The sequence below is a fragment of the Pelobates fuscus genome, chromosome 1 (assembly GCF_036172605.1).
Source record: "Pelobates fuscus isolate aPelFus1 chromosome 1, aPelFus1.pri, whole genome shotgun sequence".
NCBI classification, from domain to species: Eukaryota; Metazoa; Chordata; class Amphibia; order Anura; family Pelobatidae; genus Pelobates; species Pelobates fuscus.
Genome location: NC_086317.1, coordinates 360295053 through 360321941, shown reverse-complemented (window position 1 = coordinate 360321941; position 26889 = coordinate 360295053). Strand labels below are relative to the sequence as shown.

Below are 26889 nucleotides of genomic sequence, written 5' to 3'. Positions count from 1 at the left end.
AAATACATATTCAATTAATATAATTTTTTTAGGATCTAATTTTATTTAGAAATTTACCAGTAGCTGCTGCATTTCCCACCCTAGTCTTATACTCGAGTCAATAAGTTTTCCCAGTTTTTTGGGGTAAAATTAGGGGCCTCGGCTTATATTCGGGTCGACTTATACTCGAGTATATACGGTAATAATAAATATAAATTGGATGAGCGAGTAACCTGTAAAATATAATAACAAAGTATTTAACCAAGAAAGGCACATTCAGATTGCCCTGGTTTTCAAGTACATCCTGGGGATGTTACTATTACCCAAGTTAATGGTACTCAGAGTTGTATACAGGAGTAGTATACAGATTTATGAAATACACATATATGTTCATATATTTTTCATATATTTTCTGGGTTAACTACTAGTGATGAAATACACTTAAAAAATCCTTGTTATATCTGTTATATGTCAAAAATTCAAATAAGAAAACACACTTTTACTAAAATATTAAGCAGATATTGGCAATTACGTGGCTACATAAAAAGGTGTTAAATACTCTTACATAAAAGCCCCTACTTATGTATGATTATATATGACTATTACCCAAGTTAATGGTACACAGGGTTGTATACAGGAGTAGTATACAGATTTATGAAATACACATATATGTTCATATATTTTTCATATATTTTCTACTTAACTTATATTTTCTATTAACTACTAGTGATGAGCTGAGACTTACATACTTACGTTCGCACTATATTCACTGCATCTTAGCCCATTATCCAGTGATGTTATTATTTTTTTTTTTTTTCAATATATATTTTTTATTGATTTGCATAGAAGGTGGGAAAAATTCACATATACAAGGTTACAGAACAGCCAATGCCATTTTTGCAGTATAATATACAGGATAATAACAATACACATTAACAATACATAATACATCATTAAAAATTCAAATTATCGTTACAGAGTTGCAGTTTTTTAAACACATAAAGTACACCATGGTGTAACCGGGTTCCAAAGGTGCGACACATTGTGAGGAAGAACCGTGAGCCTTTCATTTGTATACATTGTTTATGTACAGGAAGTACATAGGACAAGCATTGCCCGTAATAAGCTACCGAAATTACTGTGCTAGCGGCAATGAGCTCAACATTCCCCCCAATACATATCAGTTATAACAAATTTTAGTGGTTTTAACAATTTTTTAGTGGTTTCCCACCTAGGGCACCCTGATAAGAGATTTGTCACATATATAACCTCCTGGGTAGATGGAATAGTGTAATACATTGTGCATGGAGGTTTTATAAGAAAATGTGATCCTATTATCCGTGTTGCTCCCCTTCAAGATGCGGTGATGGAGCTTGACTGACTTACACCCTACATATGACTAGCATCATGAACTGTAATTGTATAAGTGAAATTCCCAAAGTAGTAATATTAACTGTAAGGAACATTACGTAATTATATAAACAGGGAAAGAGGGGGAAAGGTGAGGGTATGGTGAAGGTTAAATAAACCATGTATCAGAGTTTACGAAGATAAGATTATTGGGCGTTTGCCGCAACGGCTTCCCAGTTGCTCCAGAGTTTGAGGAAAGTTGGGTTGGTTCCTCTATGTGCCCATTCTTTTTCAAAAGTGTAGGTGGAATGGACTCGACTTACTACCTCCCGGACGTTAGGGCATATTTTGCTTTTCCAGTGGGCCGCAATACTTAATTTGGCTGCTATAAGGACATTTAACACCGCCGCTCTGGAGGAGAGCTTATGTACTTCCGGTGACAGATGGAGGAGGTAGGAAGCGGGTGACAGTGGGATAGTGCGACCACTGAGCGAGGTGATTAATCTTTGAACTTTTAACCAAAAGGGATGTAGGACTTTGCAATCCCAGAAAATATGCTTCAATGTCCCATTAGGGTCGTCACATCTCCAACAATTCATTGTCGAACCTGGATAAATCCTACCTAACCTGGACGGGGTCATGTACCATCTCATTAACAATTTGAAAAACGCTTCCCAATGGGTAACACATTTGGATGAATGTTTAGTATGAGTTATAGCGTCTATCCAACTAGTCATAGGGAACGTTTCATCCAGATCCTCTTCCCATCTAAGCATATAGGGTAACTTATCATTAACATTTTCCTCATTCGTCGACAGGTTCGAGTAGCATAAGGAAAGGGGTTTTATAGTTAATGCTTTTTTATGAGCTGTGAAACATATGTGCCCCAGTTTACTCATCGCTAGAGAATGGATATATTTTATAGATCTAGATTGTAGGATATTTTTGATTCGTAAGTATACAAAAAGGTCCCTCGAGGATAGGTCAAAATTCGCTTGTAGGGTAGGAAAGGGAAGCAACCCCTTAGCTGAGTATAATTGGTGAATACGGGAAATGCCTTTAGAAACCCATTGTTTTGTGGGCAAGTCTGGGGATATAGCCGTAAGTGCCTGCAATGGAGCTGAAAATAGCAATTCTGTACCCGGGCATAATAGGGGGCTCCAGGATTTCCACGATTTCAACAAAAATTTAGAAGCTGATAACATATTTGGCGACGTGGGGGATTGGGTGGACCACAGAGCATACGAGATGCGCCGTATCTCGCCACATCTCTCCTCGAGATGTAGCCATACTGGGCTGGATCTGCACATTATTATGTCGATTCCCTGAGCTAGGACTGTTGCTATATAGTAGTTTTTAATATTTGGTATATTCAGGCCACCTTTATCCATAGGGTACCATAGTGATTTGAAAGATATTCGCGGTGGTTTTTTCTTCCAGACATGCGCGTTTAAAAGTTTCTGGAAACGTTTCAAGAGTGCGTTAGGGAGGGCGATGGGCAGCGTTCTAAATAGGTATAAAATGACAGGTATTACCATCATTCTGAGTGAAGTAATTCTACCTAGCCAAGACACATTAGTTTTGTCCCATGTGTCCACTTGTTTGGAGAGTTTTACTAGTGTTTCTACGTGGTTTTCTGTGATCATTTGTTTCGGGGTGTGAGCTAATTTGACTCCCAAATAGGAGATCGAGGTTTTCCGCCATTCAAAAGGGTATTGGGCTTTAAGGTCATCAAGTGTATTAGAGTCCAAATTGAAAGGAAGTATTTGTGTTTTATTGATATTATTTTTATAATATGATATTCTGCCGTGTGTCTTCAAGGTATTTACTATATAGGGGATTGAACGTGCTGGGTCAGTGAGAAATAGCATGATATCGTCCGCAAAAAGCGCTATCTTTTTTTCTCCTGCTGGTGTAAGAAGGCCAGGGATGGAGGCGTCCTGTTTAATAAGTCTAACCAAAGGTTCCAGACAGAGTATGAAAATATGGGGTGATAGGGGGCAACCCTGTCTTGTTCCATTTTTAATGGAAAAGCTACGGGAGGTAAAGCCTGTATTAAAAATTCTGGCAGAAGGTGATGAGTAAAGGGCCTTTATACTCTTAATGAAATGGCTTGAGAATTGAAACGCTGAGAGTGTGTGTTCCATGTAAGACCAATTCAGGTGGTCAAAGGCCTTTTCAGCGTCCAAAGCCATAAAAGTACCTTTTTTTTTATTTTTGTATGCCCATTCTAATAGATCCATACAATATCTTGTATTGTCCCCTACTTGTTTGCCAGGGACAAAGCCTGCTTGTTCTATAGATACTAGATTTGGCAACAGGGGTTTCAATCTATTAGCAATTAGTTTTGCATATAATTTAATATCTGCGTTCAATAGTGATATAGGACGTAGATTGCTGCATATTGTTGGTGACTTGTTCGGTTTGGGCAGGGTAATTATGAACGCTTCCAGCATTTCTTTCGGGAATGATCCAGAAATACGAACTTGGTTGAAAGTTTTTGTAAGATGTGGAATTAACTGCTGTGCCATAGTAATGTAATAGTAGTTAGAGAGGCCATCAGGGCCTGGAGCTTTATGTTTAGGGAGGGATCTGATGGTTGTTGCTATTTCTTCTTCTGTGAAGGGTGCACATAGTAAATCATTTTGTTGTTGCGTGACCTGTGGTAGATCTACCTGTGCTAGATAGTGATGAATTTCGTCAGGACTGGGCGTATGAGTATCGGTGTGTATTTGTAGATTGTACAGCTCTTCATAGAAGTAGGACAATTCGTCCACTATTTTATTGGGGTTGTAAAGTTTTGAGTTCGATTTAGAAATGATATAGGGGATTTTCGTCTGAAGATAATTAGATTTCAATTTGTTGGCTAGGAGTTTGCCTGCTTTGTTTCCCATGTGGTAATAGTTTTGTTGTAGTTTTCGTGCATTAATATTATATTGTTGTGCGTGTAATTGGCGAAGCGAGTCCTGAGTGTTGGCTATTTGTCTGGATAGAGATTTAGATGGGGTGGACTTGTTGGATTGTTCCAGTTTTGCTAGTGTTTGAGTTAGTTCAGCAAGAGAGTTTCGGAAGCGTTTTTTATATTGAGATCCTAACTTAATGAATTCCCCTCTTATGACCGCTTTATGGGCGAGCCAAACTGTTTCTGTAGATATTGTTTCAGTAGAGTTGGTTATAAAATAGTTCTCTAATGCAGTAGCAATATACTTGAGGTTGTTTGGGCAGTCTAAGATAGATTCATTTAGCCTCCATTTGCTTCGACCTCTTGCAGGGTAAGGGACTCCAATAATAGTTTCTACTGGGGCATGGTCAGACCATGTACGTTGTCCTATCGTTTGGCTAATTAGATGTGGTAATGTGGATTTGTCTAATAGACAGAGGTCTATGCGTGTATATGTGGTGTGTACGTGTGAAAAATAAGTATAATCTCTAGCTGCTGGATATAAGCTCCTCCAGGAATCGTACATATCGGCCGAATGAAGTAGTTGAGAAAACATTGTACTCATCTGTATAGATGTCTTACTAGGTGATTTGTTTTGAATGCGTTGCGTGTCTATCCGTGGATCTAACGTGCAATTAAAGTCACCACAGATTATTAAATGGCCTTGTTTGAGACGAGATATTTTGTTGATAGCTTTCTTTATAAATGAATATTGGTTTGTGTTCGGTGCGTATAGGGAGACTAGCGTTAATTGAATACCATTCAGATCTCCTACCAGTATGAGCAACCTGTCAGCTGGGTCTGAGTATTGTTTGTGGAGGGTAAAAACCCAGTCTGAGTGGAAAAGTATAGCTACTCCTTTAGATTTATTGGACGCCTGCGCATGGTAAGCAACAGGGTAATATTTTGAGTACAGTTTGGGAGAATTCGCTTTTTGCAAGTGAGTTTCTTGTAAGCATACTATCGCTGCTTTTGAAGCATGCATTTCCTTCAATACTTGACGCCTTTTGTTAGGACTATTCAGGCCTTTGACATTAATAGACAAAATTTTCATAGTATGTCGCGTCATAGCGGTGAAACAAGGGCGATTATATCAGTGTAACTGTCACAGACGTAGAAGGAAGTTTCTACCATAGAGTGTGTAGAGTGCAAACTTAACCAAAACACTTTTTTTATGATATCTGTCATCTGCTTCAGGAACTCTGTTCTGATGGTGAGGAGTACAGGAGTGGATGGGAAAAGGGAAAAGAAACTCGGAAGAAATAACAAACTAAAGTATTTACAACAATCTCCACTTAGAAGGAGATGAAAAACGGCCATATAGAGAACACACCAAGGTGAACTCAAGAGGTGGCCCAAAAATTAAGGGGGAAACGTGGAGCTCCTATCATCCTGATAGGGCGTAACTCAAGTAACATTAATTGGTGCGGTAGGCACCTATTTAGAATGAACAAGCGTTATATTTTTTACCGCAACCGACATGTCGTGGTAGCAGTATTAGTTTGTGTACCGTATTAATACTGTAATAATATAGTGTACGGTAATTAAAGGTTTATGTTGTCACTTGTGGGTACCATTCTTGGCATTACAGCATCATCAAAATTGTAAATTTGTAATTTAGTCATCCCGCATCAACCTTGCATGCTTCATAAGGGAGGATACTGGAAAGAAGGTATGATCGTCTGGGACTGTTATCTGAAATAAGATCGATACCTGGGCTGGTTCTTGGTGTGTCGAATAGGTACAACGGGGGAATAAGTTTCAAGCTTCCATTACAATATAAGGGAGACTTGACGATAAATGTAAGCGGTAACGTAAGATACTGGTAACAATGATAGTAAAGTAAATTAAATGAAATTACATTAAATTAATCGGCCTCTGTACATGTAATGAGTCGACACCTTATGAGCCAGTCAGATATGGCACCATTTAGCAGGTAGTAAGCTCCGGTGCAAAGTCGCCAATCTCCGGTTAAGCTGAGAGAGGAAGTCATGCTTTTTAGAGTCATGGTCTTTAAATAAAATTAGGCATGATCTACATTTCTCAGGAGGGAGTCTAAAGGACCAGTGGAGTTGGAGCCTGTTATAAATTTGAGGACTGGTTTTGCCCGTTGTGCCTTCAGATAAATTTAAGGGTGACATTTCGCCTATTGACCCTGTGTGTGAGTCCAGGCCCAAAGGGACCTGCGGGTGATTTGAATACCAGTTGTACAATACAGATAAACCAAGTATACAGAGCTCATACTGCTTGTAAGTTCGCGATGATGGGGTGATAGTGGTACCATGTGCAATAACAACAATATAATCATTACAGCAACCTACAGTCTGTGGTAGCAGTGTTTGTTTGTATGTCGTATTAATACTGTACTAAGTTAGTTTACGATTTCTAAAGATCTGTGTTATCGTTTATGGGTAGTAAACTTGGCATTACAGCAGAGCCCATTTGTACTTTAGTCGCCTCGTAGCACTTTGCACACCCCAATAAAGGGGATAAGGGATAGAGGATAGGATCTTCTGGGACTATTGCCTGAGGTAATTATCGATATTAGGGCTGGTTCTTGATGTATCGAGTAATTGCAACGGGGAATAAGCTTCTAACAGCCTTGCACACTAAGAGAGAGGCTTGACGGTGAGATCAAGCGGTTAACTTAAAAATGATGGTGACAGTGATAACAAAGTAAAGCAAATTAAATTAAATTAAATTAAACGCCTTCTGTGCGAATAATGAGACGTGACCTTATGAGCCAACCAATTATGGCGCCATTTAGCAGTTGTACCTTCAGATAAATTAAAGGATAACATATTGCCTAGTGACCTTGTGTACAAGTCCAGGCCTAAAGGGACCTGCGAATGATTTGAATATCAGCTATACAGTGCATATAGACAAAGTATACGATACCCATACTGCGTATAAGTTAGTGGGAGTAATGAAAGTTCAATGTTCAATGCTGTGTGGAGTGCTCTCCCGCCATATGCCAGTCCGCAGAAACTTTCTTCGGGGAGACTGCTCCAGGTTCTTTACGACTTTCTCCCGCGTTTTGCCATAATCCCCATTCTGAGATGGCCTTCATTCCATCTTTAGGGTCAGTAATGATCCGGGTCGAGCCTTGACGCCATACAATTAATTTCGTTGGGTATCCCCATTTATAATTTACATTATTGTTCCGCAAAGTTTTGGTGATAGTAACAAATTCCCTACGTTTTGCCATCGTGGCAGCAGACAGGTCCGCAAATAGGGCAATCTTGGAGTGTGGCTCAGGAAGAGATGGTAATTTCCGTGCTGCTGACAGCAAAGCCTCTTTATGTGCGTAGTAGTGGAATTTTACTATTACATCCCTCGGTATTTCTGATGAGAGTCTGGATGGCCGCGGTAGTCTGTGCATTCGGTCATAGGCCCAGGCTGAGTCCGGTAAAGTAGGGACTAGGGCCTTACATATGGAGAGCACAGCTGAAGGGAGGGCATCCTGTGATATATCATCAGGAATCCCTCGGAACCTGATATTCTGTCTTCTTGATCTGTCCTCCAAATCAGCCAGTTTTAGCTTCAGGGCCTCATTATCATCCGAAAGGGATTGGAGTCTGTCTACGACTTCGTTATGTGCGTTGCATAGGTCGCCCGCTTTATTTTCAAGATGGCTCGTCCGGTCTCCCAGAGCCGCTATTTCTCTGCGCAGATCATTATCTATGCGGTGGAAGTCCGCTTTAATCGTTGCTCTTAACTCCTGGAGCATTTTATGGAGGCTTTTCTCCGTGATCGGGGAGTCGGTGTACTTCGAGGAGGTCGAGTCTTGGTCTGAGGTGCTATCCGACATGGCCCCTGTCTCTTCGTCGCCATCTTTCTTTGGTATTTGGCGGTCTTTTTTCTTCGCCTTAGCTGAGTCTTGGGGCTTAGGTGGCCTATAGGGCGACATCTTCAGTACGGCTAACTTGCCTCTCGGTTATATGTCGGAAGTTAAGTGAGTTACCGCTGGTAATGGCTTGTTTGTTGCTAATCAGGACGGAAAAATATCGGAGCTCTTAGTCCATGCGACTGAACGCACCGGAAGCCAGGCACGCCCCCATGTTATTATTTTTTATGTTCTACTAAGTGTTTAAATAAACAGGTTTGATGTATGTAAGTGAAACTACACCCATACCCTTCACTTTATATGTTATACAGTTTACACTTTGTTATAATATCTTGTATTTATGTTAGATACTCTCTTTTGAGCCTACGTGAACACATCTTTGGACAATTGAGTATGAAATAATAATTTATACCTCATGTGTTTTTTACTATTGCCGGGGTGTTTTATAATAAGAGTACTGGTATATTACTTCCTGTTGTGCTTATATTTTATTAGTGTGGGGGAAGCACTATGTATACCAGTGATACACATACTGCACACATTTTTACTGAAGTGCCATATACATGTTATTTCACTTATTCAAGGGAGAATGCTAAATAACTGAGGAAAGGTAGAAAGTACTAACAGAGAAAGGGAAAATAATAGGTAAGTTCGAAAGATAAATTTAAACAGCTAATGTAGAGATAAATGACTAAAGCTTGAGAAGAAGAAGAAACAAGACAAGTGGGTTTAACAGACATGGAGAACCGTAGAAAGACAGGAAAAAACATATGGAGAAAAAATAGAGGAGATGAAGTACGCTGTGAAAAGGGTGAGACCGAGAGACTCAAGAAGAAGCAAATGAGAGAAATAGATTGGTGAAGAAAAATGAAAATACTGTGAGAGACACTAGTGATGATGTTTAAAGAGATTCCAAGAGACAGACAAAATAGGATAAAGGGAGGTGAGAAAATGTGATTGTGGTGGGAGATGTAGGACAGAGGGAACACAACATATAATTGGATTTTGCTTTTGAGAAGCAACCATTCCTTGCAACAGCCTTTCTTTCAAGAGACACTTTGATATACACACAGTTGAGTTCTAATATTTGCCCATTAGCCAAGGCAAAGCAGAACACAATAAGACAAAGTACTGTAGCTGGCATTATACAATTGGTTGATAGTGTCATTAATGGTGTTTTCCATTGGTTATCAGTACTATTATTTTTGCACCTTATTATCTTCACACAGTATGCACTGCCCTCTAAAGTCCTACACCACTTAACCTTGCACCAGTAGACAAGCCTACTTTTCTATTAGTTTCATTACTAAATGTTATATTGTTATGAAAAAGAATATTTTTATATTTTCTGTGACTGAATATATATGTCAATCACATTAATGCAGGGACTGTTTTTACCACGTTTTCAGATATAAATAAACATAAAATTTCCATTTGCCTTAAGGATACAATGAGTAATTTAATTAACATATAAGAAAGCTGTAAATTTGGGAAAATCTATACCATCCTTCAATGGAAAAAAAATATTTTACCAGCTATAATGCTTGTAATTGTTTTGATTTCTGCATTAAATGTATCCATGTGCAAAGATAGGGTAAGGAAACCTACTTATTCTTAAAAGAGAACAATAGAACATTTAATGGCATTGAAAATTGTTTTGAGCAAAATCTAAATTTTCAATTTAAATGTAGTTTTAGTAATGCTGCTCAGGAATTTCCATTACTTTCTCCAAGGAACAAAGAACAGAATTCATTATTGACATGCATATTTATTGATACTACATAGAGGGAAGTGTTATACCCATCTAAGCCACCTGAGGGAGCTCATTATAGCTGACAACAGCAGATATGATTGACAGCATATCCTTAAAAAAAAATCTGACAGCTTTATTATTGCATCTGTTTAAAAGCTCTATAAAATAAAAATTAAAGAATAAAAAAATGATGAAAGCATGGAGCCCTCTTCACCCAATTTATTAAAGGATTAAAGAAAGAAAACTAAAATAATTCTATAGAAGAAACTCATCATTCTACAAAATATATTTGCATAGAAATTAGTGATTTTCAGAATATTTGACATTTGCCTGCCTATTCATTATACATTCATTCAGCTGACACCACCCAAATTGATTTTTTAACCTAGTCTAGCTAGAAAACGGTCTGCTGTGAAATTTCTTATCATCATACATATCAATTCAAATACACCACAGTAGATAAAATGATCAAAACAAACTTAAATCAAAAACGAAAACTTAGAAAAGTAACGTAAAGCGTAACTTATGTACTTTATGTAATTGCAACTAAAAGGTGGTTGTCAAACTACAAATCATTGCTAGTTACATGATTTTCCTTCCTATTTGTAGTTTTTCATATGATAACTATTCATATTATATATAATCTCTACAGTGGCTTCCTGTTTGCCTTAGGTTTTGGTTCAAAGTTCTTGTGCCTACTTATAAAGCCACCATAACCATGCTTACATCTCCTCTCTCATTAGCAGATATGCTCCAGCTTGACTTCCATCTTTTAGCATATAGTCAATTTCTGCATAGCTGACAAGAAATACATTCATCAATGAGGAGAAACATTGATACCTATGAGCAAAACATTTGGTTCAAATTGGTAGGAATTGGTGGGAATTTTAATATATTTCTAACAGAATTCCTGCATAAACTCAGCAGGTTAACTCCAGCTATCCATCAGTGGGAATTTTTACTGGAGGAAAAAAAAGAGAAATCTTTTTTTATTTTTTTTTAAACAGTATAATGCTTTGTGTTTTTGTATGTTTTTGTTTTGGTAATTTACAATAACAGGAGCTAATTTTAAAATGTAACTTATTCGTCAGAAAGCATTATCCGGTTGTAATGATATTTTCCCAGGAAGTGAGTCACCAAATGTAATCCAAATTAAAGTCTTTTACATATATATAATCTACTAGTACATTTAGAAAAAGTAAGCTTCTTGTACAATCAGATATTTTTATGTTTATGTGTACAATATATACACTGTTCAGCCACAACATTAAAACAGTGAAAGGTAAAGTAAGTAACATTAATTATATTGTTACAATTGCACCTGTCAAGAAATCAGTTATTGAATTTTATGTGTTGGAAGCTGGAAAAATAGGCAAGCAATAAAATCTGAGTGACATTAACAGGGGCCAAATAGTTATGGCTAGACAACTGGTTCAGAGGTCTTGTTGGGTGTTCCTGGTATGCAATGGTTAGTGCCATACCAAAAGTGGTGCAAGTAAGTTCAACAACGTACCTGTGATCAGGGCATAGGCGTAGGAACCCAAAAAAATCTGGGGGGGATAGCATTTTTACTCGCCGGGTATATTCTTATTCCGTAAACTAGGAGTTGTTTATCCCATTGTACAGCGCTACGGAATTTGCAGTCGCTATATAAATGATTAAATAATAACATTAAAGGGTCACTACAAGGAAGGGTTTTACTTACCCGTATACAGCGCCGGGATCCTCCTGATTAGAACCAACCCTATCCTTCCCATGAATATTAGAACCACCCCTACCCCTTCCATGCACAAAAGAACCCCACCTACCCCTTCCACGCATTTTAACCCCCTACCCCTTCCATGCATATTAGTACCCCCCTAACCACTTCCATGCATATTAGTACCCCCTAACCCCTTCCATGCATATTATAACCCACCCTACCTCTTCCATTCATATTAGTACTCCCCTAACCCCTTCCAATAATTTTTCTACCTCCCCCCTCCTCCCATCCATATTAGTAGCCCCCCCTAAACCCTTCCAATTATTTTTCTACCTACCCCTCTCCCCCTATCCTTATTAGTAGCCCCCCTAACCCTTTCCAATTATTTTTCTGCCATGTTAACCAACGCCAGTGCTGGAGTGCTGCCGTGTTTACATTAAAAGGTCTGCAGGGACAGGCTATAGACACCAGAACCACTACATTAAAAGCTGCAGTGCTTCTGGGGACTATAGTGTTTCTTTAATGTGAGATAAATTCGAGATTAGTGCCACGAATAATATGCTAGATTGCCTACTTACAACCAGATGAGGATGATGATGGGCTCTAGCTGCAGTCTGGCTCCACTGGTCTGGTGTAGAACAGGCTCTCTGGAGGCTGTTTGTAACTGTGGTCCCAAAAATCAATGTTGTGTGAGAACGGGAATCAGCTCCATTTTTTGGGGGCCCTTTACACAGCTCAAGGTCTGGGTCCCAGGGTCCACCTTCACGTTCCACCAATGAGTTTGTTCACAGGGGGTGGAGTGTGTAGGGGATGTCCTGATATGTGTGTAAGGAATGCATTGTGTGAATCTGTGTTTGTATGTGTAAGGGCTGCAAGGTGTGATTCTGTGTATGTACGGGATGCAGTGTGTGCGTCTGTAAGGGGTGCATTGAGTGTGTGTACGGGGTGCATTGAGTGTGTGTAAGGAATGCATTGTGTGTTTCTGTGTGTGTAAGGATTGCATGATTGTGTGTGTGTGCACGGGTGCATTGAGTGTGTGTAAGGATGAATTGTGTGTTTCTGTGTGTGTAAGGGTGGCATGATTGTGTGTGTGTGTGTGATGGATGTCAATCTCTCTCCCTCGTCACTCTCTCTCCCCTTCCCTTGTCACTCTCTCTCTCTCTCCCCCTCCCTTGTCACTCTCTCTCCCCCTCCCTTGTCACTCTCTCTCCCCCTCCCTTGTCACTCTTTCTCCCCCTCCATCCCCCCCTTGTCACTCACTTTCTCCCCCCTCCCTCCCTGTTTCCCCCCTCCCTCCCTGTCCCCCCTCCCTGTTCCCCCCCCTCCCTCCCTGTCCCCCTCCCTGTTTCTCCCCCTCCCTGTTTCTTTCTCCCCCCCTCCCTCCCTGTTTCTTTCTCCCCCCCTCCCTCCCTGTTTCTTTCTCCCCCCTACTCCCTCCCTGTTTCTGTCTCCCCCTCCCTCCCTCCCTGTTTCTTTCTCCCCCTCCCTCCCTGTTTCTTTCTCCCCCCTACTCCCTCCCTGTTTCTTTCTCCGCCCCTCCCTCTGTTTCTTTCTCCCCCCTCCCTCCCTGTTTCTTTCTCCCCCCCTCCTCCCTGTTTCTTTCTCCCCCCTCCTCCCTGTTTCTTTCTCCCCCCTCCTCCCTGTTTCTTTCTCCCCCCCTCCTCCCTGTTTCTTTCTCCCCCCTCCTCCCTGTTTCTTTCCCCCCCCCTCCTCCCTGTTTCTTTCCCCCCCCTCCTCCCTGTTTCTTTCTCCCCCCCTCCTCCCTGTTTCTTTCTCCCCCCTCTCCCTCCCTGTTTCTTTCTCCCCCCTCTCCCTCCCTGTTTCTTCCCCTCCTCCGTTTCTTTCTCCCCCTCCCTGTTTCTTTCTCCCCCCCTCCCTCCCTGTTTCTTTCTCCCCCTCCCTCCCTGTTTCTTCCTCCCCCCTCCCTCCCTGTTTCTTTATCCCCCTCCCTGTTTCTTTATCCCCCCTCCCTCCCTGTTTCTTTATCCCCCCTCCCTGTTTCTTTATCCCCCCTCCCTGTTTCTTTATCCCCCCCTCCCTCCCTGTTTCTTTATCCCCCCTCCCTCCCTGTTTCTTTATCCCCCCCCTCCCTGTTTCTTTATCCCCCTCCCTCCCTGTTTCTTTATCCCCCCTCCCTCCCTGTTTCTTTATCCCCCCTCCCTGTTTCTTTATCCCCCCTCCCTCCCTGTTTCTTTATCCCCCTCCCTGTTTCTTTATCCCTCCCCTCCCTCCCTGTTTCTTTATCCCCCCTCCCTGTTTCTTTATCCCCCCTCCCTCCCTGTTTCTTTATCCCCCTCCCTCCCTGTTTCTTTATCCCCCCTGTTTCTTTATCCCCCCTCCCTCCCTGTTTCTTTATCCCCCCTCCCTCCCTGTTTCTTTATCCCCCCTCCCTCCCTGTTTCTTTATCCCCCCCATCCCCCCCCTGTTTCTTTATCCTCCCCTCCCTGTTTCTTTATCCCCCTCCCTGTTTCTTTATCCCCCCTCCCTCCTTCTTTATCCCCCCTCCCTCCCTGTTTCTTTATCCCCCTCTCCCTCCCTGTTTCTTTATCCCCCCCTCCCTCCCTGTTTCTTTATCCCCCCCTCCCTCCCTGTTTCTTTATCCCCCCCTGTTTCTTTATCCCCCTCCCTGTTTCCTTACCCCCCCTCCCTGTTTCTTTATCCCCCCTCCCTGTTTCTTTATCCCCCCTCCCTCCCTGTTTCTTTATCCCCCTCCCTGTTTCTTTATCCCCCCTCCCTGTTTCTTTATCCCCCCTCCCTGTTTCTTTATCCCCCCCCTCCCTCCCTGTTTCTTTATCCCCCCCCTCCGTCCCTGTTTCTTTATCCCCCCCTCGTTTCTTTCTTCCCCCCTCCCCTACCTGTGTTGTAGCGTGGCCGAGCTCTGTACTGTCCGCGGGTACAGGGAGCTTTTGTTTCCTGTATCCGGCGGACTAACAGGAAGTGCACACTCGGTGTTCCCTTCCTGTTAGTCCGGCCGGGTACAGGAGACAGATTCTCCCTGTACCGGCGGACTATACAGGGCTCGGCCACGCTACATTGAGGGAGTGACAGGAGGGAGCGCTGAGCGCTTCCCTCCTGTCAGCCCCTCTCCTCTGGCTGCGCCCGGGCGGTGCGCCCTCATGGACGCACCAGCCCGGGCAGAGCTGCAGCCGCCTGAGGCTCTCTGCAGAGCGCTCGGGCGGCTGCAGCAGAAGGGGGGCCGGCGGAGCTGGGGGGATTTCCCCATTACCTGTCCCCCCCGCATGATTTGCTGGGGGGGATGCGTCCCCCCCATCCCCCCCGGTTCCTACGCCCATGGATCAGGGCCATGGGTTCCCAAGGCTCATTGAAGCATGTGGGAAATGAAGGCTAATCTGTCTGGTCTGATCACACAAAAAATGTAATGCTGGCCATGAAATAAAGATGTGAGAACACACAATGCATCATAGTTTGTTGTGCATGGAGCAAAGCCACAAACCATTCAGAGTGCCCATATTGACCCTTGTCCACCGCCAATATCAACAGGGATGTGAGCATCAGAACTGGACCATGGAGCTATGGATGAAGATTGCCTGGTCTGGTGAATCAAGTTTTCTTTTAGATCAGGTGAATGACCATGTCAGGGGGCATTGTTTGCCTGGAGAAGAGATGGCAACAGGATGCCCTATATGAAGATGACAGGCCAGTGGAGGCAGTGTTAGGCTCTAGGCAATATTCTGATGGGAAACCTTGGGTCCTGGCATTCATGTGGATGTTAAATGACAAACAGGGCACAAAAGAATATTGAGAAAATTCATATAGCTTGCCCCTCAGTAGATTCCAGCCCAGTTCTCAAGCTGTTTTTTGCTTATCTTGTGCCATTTCAGAGAGAACCTAAACCATTTTCATATCAGACTGACCTCACCACAAAGGGCAGTTCAGAACCAAAATGTTTCCCAATTGTTAGGCCTCATCATTGGGTTATAGCTGATATCCCGCTAGACAGAGTGTTTCGATTACCCTTTTACCTCAGGCAAAGCAAACAAACTATAATCAGGACACACATGAATACTGATAATGGAGAGCAAGTCAAATAGTTTGTCCCAGCTCAATTCTCAAGCTGGTTTTAGCTCAGATCTCAATCTGGTTTTATCTTGTGCCATCACAGAGAGAACCTAAACTATTTGCATATCAGACAGTACCCACCAAAAATGCCAGCCTAGATATGAAATGCAGGCCAGCACCCTCTCTCTCAAAGTTTTCATATTCTCTGTTTTTTTCTTTAATGCATTTGCTGGGTCTCCCTAAGTTAAAAAGGTAATTCAGACATGGATCCCGTGATCACTGTGCTTATTGTGATATCAGCTACATCTAGCTGACAAGACCTAAAGAAGATTGAATTTTTGGTCTGGGGTTGCTGTATTTCTCATGCAGAGGGAACTTGACAACATTTTGGCTCTGACTGCCCATATGGGAGTGGCCAGTCTGATATGCAAATGGAATAGGTTTAGTCTGTTAAAGCACAAGTGAACACAATAAAACTATTTTGATATTATACCTGAGCATGACTCTGTCATATTGCAAGCTACTGAGTTTCTCTAAGCTTTTACCAATTCTTAGAGATCTCATATTATCTGCCATTTGGACATATCACAAGACAACCAAAATGTGCAGTAAATTATGTCCATGGCAGCAGATAAAGGGGGAGGGACTAGGAAAAGTAGTTTTTTTTTTTTAGAGGGGTTGGGGGTGGGGGGGGCAAATAAGCAGCTTAGTTTGCCATAATTGACAAGAGATCTTCTAAATGATATGGGTTATATATGGTGTCCAATCATGAGGTGGAAAAAGACTATTTATAGTTAGGGGACATCCACTAAATGTTGATTTTTTTCTCAGATGAAGTGAGAAGTGACCTATGGGGGGTGGGGGAGGAGGAGCTGTAAAACGTATAACTATATATTATCAAACAGGATTTTCCCAGACAATTTAAATTCAACTATTAAGAGAGACGGACCAACAGTGGTTTAGAATAATCTGTAAGTGCACCAATAAGGTCAGCTAGCCAACAATTAGTAGCATCATGTTTTCAAAACATGCACGACTTCCCCAAACACAAAAAAAGTACTTTTAGCAGCAACAATAGCTAGCACTAACACATCTAGCAAAACCACTAAGACTCAACTAGTTTGCCTTTCAAAAAAGAGTAGGGAATGAAAGGAAAAGAGAGCAGCATAATTGGGAATCCGAGAAGAAATCAGCACCACTCACGTACAAGGATACTGTTTTCTGATTCCTTTCCAAGAAGACCACCACCAGCTTCACAATAATGTCTCTTGCCACCACCACAGGCACTGTAAGTACTCCTGCCACAGCTAATTCAAGTATTGTACTTTTTGTGTTTCATGGTCAAGCAAAGTATCAGTTGATTTGTTGATACCCCCTAGTCCTTGTAGACCTTCAAGAAACAACTGAGAGAGAGTTCAGTTTGTTGATGCCATAAGAAGTAACCTTTACTGAAAAGGTAGATCCAGTGTCCCCTTTGCCAGGTTTTTGAGGTGGTGGCAGTCATGACCCTGATGATTATATCACTCTTCTCCACCACTGCAGACATAGTTTATTTACCTCTGACCCAGGAGGAATTAGACTATGACCTAGAGGAATTACAAGAGTAGAGTCTGGAGAGGACAGGCAGTATTTAACTATTTTTTCCATCTAGTGCACAGTTCAGTCCTGTATCTTCTTCACCTTGTCTAAGTCCAACTTAAACAGTTTTTCATTCACCTCATCCAATGCAGACAGTTGTAACAGCATCTGCTACTAGTGCCTGGAGTCGAGCACCAATGATTATCCAGCAACATCTTCAGCATCTGCAAGGTAAAGGATTGCGGCTAATTGATTGTGTGAGAAAGGAAAAGTTTGAGATCACTTTGAGTGCCTCCAAGAAGAGTGATTTGCAAAGTGCAAATTGTGCTTGGAAGAAGTGGCTTACATATGTTTAGATTTGGTTTTTGCAATTTTCTTGAAATTTCTTGATTCTTTATCCTTAAGTTCATCATATAATACTCTATTCATTGAAAAGAACCTTAGGAGTTAATCACATTACATATTCAGTTTTCTATTTTAATTTATTTAACAAATATGGTATTCATTTTTTTAAACTAATTCTACAGTGAACAATGTTTACAAAGTAGATTATATGCCGACCTATGCATTTCTAAAAATTAATAATATGATAAAGACAATATACAAATGGTACATTTCACAGCTTTCATACAGATATTCATACTTTCAATTATAGTGAAAGCATATTGTACCTGCAAAATGTCAATAATAAACTAGCCATATGCATGGAATTAAATAGGTCTACACATTTTCCATTGTAATACAGAGATGAAAAAGAATCTTTGTGATCAAACTGATCCAAAAATAAAATAAAGTAGAATCTAAATAGCAACGATACTATGTGACTGACTTGACTAAATTATATCTTAGAAGAATTTCAATCTGTCCAGCCTACCAGCAGCCCACATAGCATGGTGTCATGACATAGTCTAAAGTACATCTGTAAATACTATTAATAGAATTGTAAAATAGTTAGGTACGAGTATTACATTAGCAGAACAGATATATATGCCTCATACAATAAGCTTTTAAACGATTTAATATTGTTAGAAATACTTTCCAAATTTTATTGCATGACAGGAGGCTTTCGATTTTGCATTAACACTCTTTACTAACTCCACAGCAGCAAAGAAAAAAGTATAACAAGAACCAATCAAAATGCAGTAGGAGGTATAGTATCCACAGTGATAGACTCCTCCTTCTCTTTCTTTGCTGCTCCATCAGCAGACAGGTCAGAGTTTTTGGCTTTACTCTGCATTTTGATTACATATAGTCCTAATCCATATCTTCAATTTCAATATCATTTTCCTATTTGCTCTTACAAATCTGTCTATCACTTTATTTACTACTACTTGCTTTTTCTCTAGCCTTATTGGTATTGGTGTATTTGCTACTGTTGCACCCCTTCTTGCACCACCCCGAACCTGGCAGTAACCCCTTACCACCAGGGGAGACAGCTCTTACCTGGAACTGCTCCCTCACAGCTTTCCAACTACATGCATCCACACGCCCAGCGACGGCCGGATCGATCCGTCATGTCGCGAGATCCGCGGCCTCCATTTTCGGGTGCCATTTTTTTCCCCCTTACTACTGCAGGGATTACCTCTGGATCGTCGATCAACCAGGCAGGGGTCTACACAGGTCAGTCACAACTTGTGGTGATTCAGAGGGGCTCAAGACAAATTATTGGATGCCACCGGACCCCTCTCTCGCATCATCTACCTGGCGGATGACACCTTCCAGAGTGCTGATCAATTCGATGCCAACACGGCCAGGGAATGGGTGCATGATATATGCAAATGGGCTCAAAGAGGTTTCTGCTTTCTGGGAAATGCAAACCTTGCCCTCTCGTCTGAAAGGCATAAAGCAGCACTCCTCTGCATAGACGGAAAGTTGGTGGAATTGGGCACCAAGGAGCTTGGACCTCTGGCACAGGGCAAACTATTTGGGTAAGATTTCTTCAATGAATTAAACAGACATGTTAACATCTTCACCTCATTGAGTAAAGCACAGACCTCTATGAGGAAGGTCTTCAGGCACAACCCCGGAAGAGGGGTTTTTGGAAGGGCTGGCCAAAGGGGCTGTGCTGTCAGATGATTTCGGCCTTCAGGCCCCCGTTCATCAAGACCCCAACCTTTTTACCTGGAGGTGGGATACAGACAAACATTCTCCTACTCCAGAGGATCGGATAGAGGTCACGGCACACGCATATGTGACAGAGCACGTTTCCCGATAGGTAAGTTACCGTTCTCCTCCAGTTCCTGATGTTCATGGTGAAAAAGAAAACTGAGGACTTCCGACCTGTTATAATTTCAACGCCCATGTGGTGTATCGTCACTTCAAGATAGAGGGCATTCACCGTCTTCCTTCAAGACGGTGATTGGTTCACGAGGTGAGATCTCAAAGATGTTTACATTTTGGTACCTGTCCACTCCACCTGCAGGCGTTTCCTTCGATTCACGTGGAACAACCAACCGTGGCAATTCACATGCCTCCCTTTCAGCCTCAGCTCGGTCCCATGGTGCTTCACCAAGCTGCTGAAGCCAGTGGTTACTCATCTTCGAGCAAGAGGAATTCGCTGCATTAGATACCTGGACAACCTACTTCTATTCTGCTCTGACACGTCCAGACTAGCACGACACACACGATTTACCATGGACCTTCTAGAATCACTAGGCTTCATGGTAAACCACCCGAAGTTGTCTACAACCCCATCCCAAACTGTACAATTTCTAGTCTTCGAGATCGACTCCAAATCCAGCACACTTTGCCTGTCGACGTCAAAGAATTCAGCTATAAATCATTGGGCAAAAGGGCAGAGATTTCAAAGGCTCAGACAGGCAATAAAACAAGTTATAATGATCCAAAACCATTACTACCATTTAGTTATGACATTATAAGAGGTCAAAATGATTGTTTGTTGAACTGCAAGCAATGAAAAGAAAAACTGGAATAGAGGCTTTCTCAGGAGTATACACACTGTAAAACACAGCATGATTAAGTAAAAAGCATTTCTCAAAAATGACATGAGAAGTTCACAGATTTCAGAGGTTACATAAAATAAAGTGATCGCAAATGTATATTTAAAGCAAAGATACAACCTGCATATCAAAGCACCTAGACTATAGGAAGAAACGCCCGATGTGTGCTAACATTCTCCATGTCAAGTTCACTTTTATATGTTGTATATTTGTTTTAAAGAACAGAGAAATTAAAATAAATACAGTTTATGTTGGAAGAGTTGACCTTGTACAATTACACTCCTCTGGGTAAACGAGTTGCAGTAGAGAGTAATGGAAACCATATTAAGGGATAGGATTTTTGAACATCTAAAATTACATGGATTTCAAGATCAGAGAAAACATGGGTTTACTTTGTGGAGATCATGACAAACTAATCTTATTGATTTTGTTGATTGGGTAAATAAAATAATAGATCAGGGTGGTGCAGTAGACATTGCTTCCCTAGATTTCAGTAAGGCTTTTGACACTGTTTGACACATAGAAGGCTCATCAATAAACTGCAAACTTTAAGTTTGGATTCCAATATTGTTGAATAGGTGACAGGCAACAGAGGGTTGTAGTCAATGAAGTATATTCGAAGCATGGGCTTGTCACCCGTGGGGTACCTCAGGGATCTGTACTTGGACCCATTCTCTTATATACTAATATTTTTATTAGTGATATTGCAGAAGGTCTTGATGGTAAGGTATGTCTTTTTTCTGATGATACTACGATATGTAACAGAGTTGATGTTCCAGGAGGGATAAGCAAAATGGCAAATGATTTAGGTAAACTAGAAAAAATTGTCAGAGTTGTGGCAACTGACATTTAATGCGGATAAGTGAAAGATAATGCATCTTGGACATAAAAACCCAAGGGCAGAGTAGAGAATATTTGATAGAGTCCTAACCTCAACATCTGAGGAAAAGGATTTATGGGGTGATTATTTCTGATGACATAAAGGTAGGCAGGCAATGTAATAGAGCAGCAGGAAATGCTAGCAGAATGCTTGGTTGTATAGGGAGAGGTGTTAGCAGTAGAAAGAGGAAAGTGCTCATGCTATTATACAGAATACTGGTGAGACCTCACTTGGAGTATTGTACGCAGTACTGGAGACCGTATCTGCAGAAGGATATTGATACTTTAGAGATAGTTCAAAGAAGGGCTACTAAACTGGTTCATGGATTGCAGGATAAAACTTACCAGGAAAGGTTAAAGGATCTTAACATGTATAGCTTGGAGGAAAGACAAGACAGGGGGATATGATAGAAACATTTAAATACATACAGGGAATCAACAATGTAAAGGAGGAGACTATATTTAAAAGAATAAAAACTACCACAACAAGAGGACATAGTCTTAAATTAGAGGGACAAAGGTTTAAAAATAATATCCGGAAGTATTACGTTACTGAGAGGGTAGTGGATGCATGGAATAGCCTTCCAGCTGAAGTGGTAGAGGTTAACACATTAAAGGAGTTTAAGCATGCGTGGGATAGGCATAAGGCTATCCTATCTATAGGATAAGGCCAGGGACTAATGAAAGTATCTATGGGCCGAATGGTTCTTATCTGCCATCACATTCTATGTTTCTATGTTTCTATACGGAAGGAACGTATATCATCTGCTGCCAATCAGTTCCACTCCACGGACTCGCTCGGATAGTGGGCCTCCTGTCCGCATTGACCCAGGCCATCCTTCCAGGACCACTCCACTACAGGGCGATGCAACTCCGAAAAGGCCTCATTCCTCCATCAAAACCCTTCCTACAACCAACCAGAAGAAGTCAGGGAGGAACTAAGATGGTGGCTGTACAGCATGCAGGCGTGAAATGGTTGGGTCATTTTCGGAGACATGCTGGACTTCATACTGGAATCGGACACCAACCTCTGGGGCTTGGGACCGACGAATGAAGGCATATCGACAGGAGGCGCCTGGACTTCACAGGAACTCATCTTACATATAAACTGCCTAGAACTTGCGGGATCCTTTGCCATACACAGCCTTACAAAAGACAGGTCCAATTATTATATCCTACTCAGGATGGACAATGTCTCCGCAGTCCGCTATATCAACCGTCTGGGCGGAGCCCGCTCACAACTCCTGTCAGAACTAACAAAAAATATTTTCAACTTCTGCCTTCCCTGCAACATCTCACTCAAGGCGGAATACCTGCCATGACAGACGAATCTCATGGCGGATTGATTCTCCCGCCATTGGTGAGATGGCAGCTATAGGATGCTGGATCCCAAGATCTTCAACACCCTCTCATACCTGAGAGGCCTGTTTCATCTAGATCTGTTCGCATCATGCAACAACAGACAGACTCTAGACTTCTTCAGCTGACTCCCAGACCCAGAGAGCAAAGCAGTGGATGCCTTCCTACAAATGTGGCGCTCACCGGCGCGTATGTATTTCCCCCATTCGCTATGTTAGCAAGGACTCTCCACTCTCAGTGTCCTACGCAGACCCACTCCTACTACCGTCCTACCCAACACTTCTCACGGACCTGAAAGGGAACCCACACCCACTGTTACTTGACACTTGTCTGCCTCTGGTGGCTTGGACTCTTTCCAGGGCACCTGGCAGATCGATGAACTATCGCAGACTGCTAGGGACCTCCTATGGGACTCATGGACACTCTGGACGAGACAATGCTACCTCTCTGCATGGGCCTCTTGGTCCACTTGGTGCATGGAACGGAACTTCAATCAGTTTACAGCAACCTCTATCAGCCATTCTGAACTTCTTATAATCACTTTTTTCCTCTGGCAGATCTTATAGGTCGATCAACATGGTTCGGTCGACGATTTCTGCAGAGCATGTCCCGATTCAAGGGACTCTGGTGGGTAAGAACCCCCACAGTATGTCGATTACTGAGAGGCATTCGTCTACGATGAACACAGGGCCCCAAATAAGCACACTTTTGGGACGTCGATGTCGTGCTCCATTTTTTATCAATATTTATAATGTAATTACCACCTCTCTAAGGTTTCTTAACCACTTTCATACCAAGGAAAATTAGCCCTGTAGGCCAATATTATGGACTTTTTTTTTAAATGTGCTGACACGCTATGTTGTTCCTAGCTTTTTAAAATATTATTAACAGTTTTGTTTATTATTTTATATAGAAGGCAAATAGTACACTCAATATATAGAAGCCCACAGGGACAAATTAAAAGCTAAATAACATTTCTAGTAAAACATGTAATAAAATCTTCAGTACTAAGCTCCCTGTTAATAAATGTAGGTCAAAATTCAATAACTCCTTTAAGCGTTTTATTTTTATTTTAAGTGTATTTGCAACCATGACGTTTGTTGCATGAAAAAAAAATCCTTTCCTTTCATTAAAAAAATTAACCAGATGGTCCTTAACTAATTTGTCCTGAATAAGGATGATCTTAAGGTTAGGTGCCTCTCTAAACATAATAAAATTATTATCTGGTAAAATATTAGACAATTGCCTATCTTTCAATAATAGATACCAATGTCTCTCAATTACATTTATAGTTTCTATCACATTAACATTAAAATTAAATACTATTTAGATTTTATATTCAGTACTTGCATCCTTTAAAGAGTATTTTGTCACAATAAAATTAGACTGACAAACTCTCTCAACCTGTTTAAAAGCACTCTCGACTTAATATATATAATTTTTTGTTCAACCTTTTTAAAAAGAACCATTGATTGTTCCCTGAAAATCTTATCATTCATAAAATTCCTTAAAATGCTTTGGAAGTGTCCTGTTGGGATATTTTCCAACCATGATTTGAAATGCCCGCTACTAAATGGAACATAATTGTTGGCATTCCCATCATTAAAATGATTAATTTTAATCACTTTGAATCTTAAATAAATATCTAAGTCAAACAAATTAGCTTGAGTGGCTGCTATAAATGCTAGTTAAATGCTAGTTAGTCTGATACTCCAATCATTGTTGTTAAGTTTACTTTTAAAAGCCTCCAAAATACTTATGGGGACTCCCTGACCTTTGCTACATAAGTATGGAATGATATTGCGCTACAAACTGAACACAGGCAAAACTCAGGCTCTGCCAGTGGGCCTCTCTAAAGTACTAACTCAATCATTGGAGTTACAGTTTTCCTTAAATTGTCGAAAAGACTATGTTTTGTACATATGAGAGCACATACATGATGTCAAAGCGTAAAGACCTTGTTTGGCTTCTGCAATGCCATACAATATGTTAGACCTTCCATGGTTTCTAATTTATGTTATTTGCATATGCTGCACAAATATGATATCCATGTTATGCATTGTATTTTTACAATCACAAAAAAATAAAAAAAGAATATACTTGTACATGGTGAAAATATTTTTCAGGACATATAAATTTCTGCCTTTTGTTAAAGAATAAAGTAAATAAAATCAGTCAAACCAAGAGGGTGTGAAAATGAGCTAAATAGTGCACTTCAAAATATAAGAATAACAGAAATATTAGATATATATTTTGCAGTACACATTTCCATACCATATGGCTCACAGATCAAGTGAGAAAAACAGGTAAAAATAAGAAGAGTAAAATCTTTATTTCATTCTTATAGATTATATGTAAAATATATAACATTTTAATATGTATTTTTTTTTTACTGCACCTCTTTTTTCCCCACTGTTGGTCACTTTTCAATGTATCTGTGAATGAAAGCAACTTTTAATTGTTGTCCCTTACCCAGATCATCTATTTTTTTCATCAATCAAATCTTTTTTTCTTGCAACAGGTGAAATAACGAATCATACATTCAAACGAACTGGCTTAACCACTGAGCGAGTCATTTATTTTGAGATCAGTCTATATCACGGTTCAGGAATTGTGAATTAGAATGATCACTCAAAGAACCCAAATTTGGAAGAATTTCAGTTCACAATGAAGTAAATCTCCGGGCCTGTAAAACAATAACAAACTACTTAGATATTTATTGTCTGATATGTAGATTTATTATTACAGGGGGATTTCTCTTCTCATCTGTCAACCATATCTCTAGTTTACACATAGAGTAGTAGACAGAACGAATCAATTACTGACCCACAATTCTGTTTCATTGGATTTGTAGTGGCAATCATACAAATATAATTTGTTATAACATGGTAGCCCAAATACCATTGTATAATTGTTACATCTTACTAAAGGTTTGAGGCTGCAGTCCTAGAAAAACTTACCATGACTGTCGAATGAGCTTGTCCATGACTAATAAAAAGACTTACAAAAATCATACACCCCTTTTTAATTCTGCTTCATTTGCAACATTTCATTTGTTCTGTGTCTAGAGGCAAACATTTTGCTTCTTATTAGAGCGAAAGAAATTATTTTAATAAGGATGTTCATATAATTTGCAGAATAAAAAAACAAACACAATCAAAACGTAAACACTTTGTCAATCTAGAAAAAAAATAGTGTTCGCAATGTTCTGTTAGTGTCAGCTAATAAGACATGATACTGACACAAATGCCAATTCAATAATATTGAAACATATTTAATCGTTGTTAAAGGTTAAAATGAGTTTAAATAGCAGGAGCTTAGGTTATTTAGCTTTGAGCTGGTGTAAAAACGTTGTAGGCTGAAAAAACTATCTGAAACAGTACAGGCAGCTGCACATTTTATTATGAATTATTATGCTGCTCTATATCTGCCTTTATCCCTGCTAAAGAGAGAAAAACATGACCGCAATCCACATTATTTATATGTCCATTTACTCTCCTATACTCATTATATCCTCTTACATCCATTCCCTGCATAAAAAGTATTCAAAATAAATATACTGGGTCCTTAAATATATCTTGTGACAACAAGGGCTGGATTTTCACTCCTTGCTGCCCTAAGGACAACTTTTTATGTTGTATTTGGGGCTGTAGTGGGGATATAGAGACTATCAAGGGGGGGGGGGGGGGGGGGGAGAGGAGATAATGTTTGTGGTATGGGGTCTATAGTGGGAATATAGAGACTATTGTGGCTGTAGTGGGAACATAGTGGAAGGATGGGGACCATTGCGGGATGGACAGTACTATATTGGTGGAAAGAGGAATTAGTGGGCGATAGGAGCTGTAGTGAAGGATGGGCTCTGTAGTGGGATAGGGGTTGTAGTGAGAAGAATAATGGGTGCAGTGAGGGACAGGGACTATAGTAGCAGAATAGGGGCTCTAGTGGGGTTATAGAGGCTATAGTGTTGGATATGGCGGCTATAGAGTTTGTAGTGCGGAAATAGTTTTTGTAGTATGAAGGATAGTGGCTATATTAAGGGATAGTTGCTGCAGTAGAGATATAGAGGCTGTAGTGGAGGGACGTGGCTATAGTGGGGGAAAGGGGCTATAGTCTGGGAAAGTATCAATTGTGGTAGATGTAGTGGGGGAATTCCTGATTCCTGGTGGTCCGATGGAAGGTGCAACATGTATATGCCCTCAGTTGGTGTAGACACATTATCCGGCAGGCATCTGGGAATGTTCAGAGCATTGCCATAGTAAACCACAACAATGCTCTGATATAGTACAGGTGAGGGAAACCTTTTATGGGCTCTCTATTTGAGCCCTGGCCTTGCAGGTCACACTGCAGGGCAATGGGTTGGCCAGTAAGGGAGACCCGCCTACCACTGTAAGGCCGTGACCTTGCTGGTATTGTGGGAAATCTGACACTGGAGACAATTATTTAATAATAATAAAGAGACCACAGAGATATTTAATTGAACCTTAAAGCCTGTCCATCTTTATTGTGTCTTCCTTATTTCTT

General features: G+C 40.8%; 1 protein-coding gene across 2 annotated transcripts in view; it reads right to left on the bottom strand.

Moving 5' to 3' along the window:
* The window catches only part of PCDH9 (protocadherin 9), a 2224845-nt gene that overhangs the window by 1063048 nt on the left and 1134908 nt on the right, over window positions 1-26889 (bottom strand). The gene's annotated exons all lie outside the window — the stretch shown is intronic.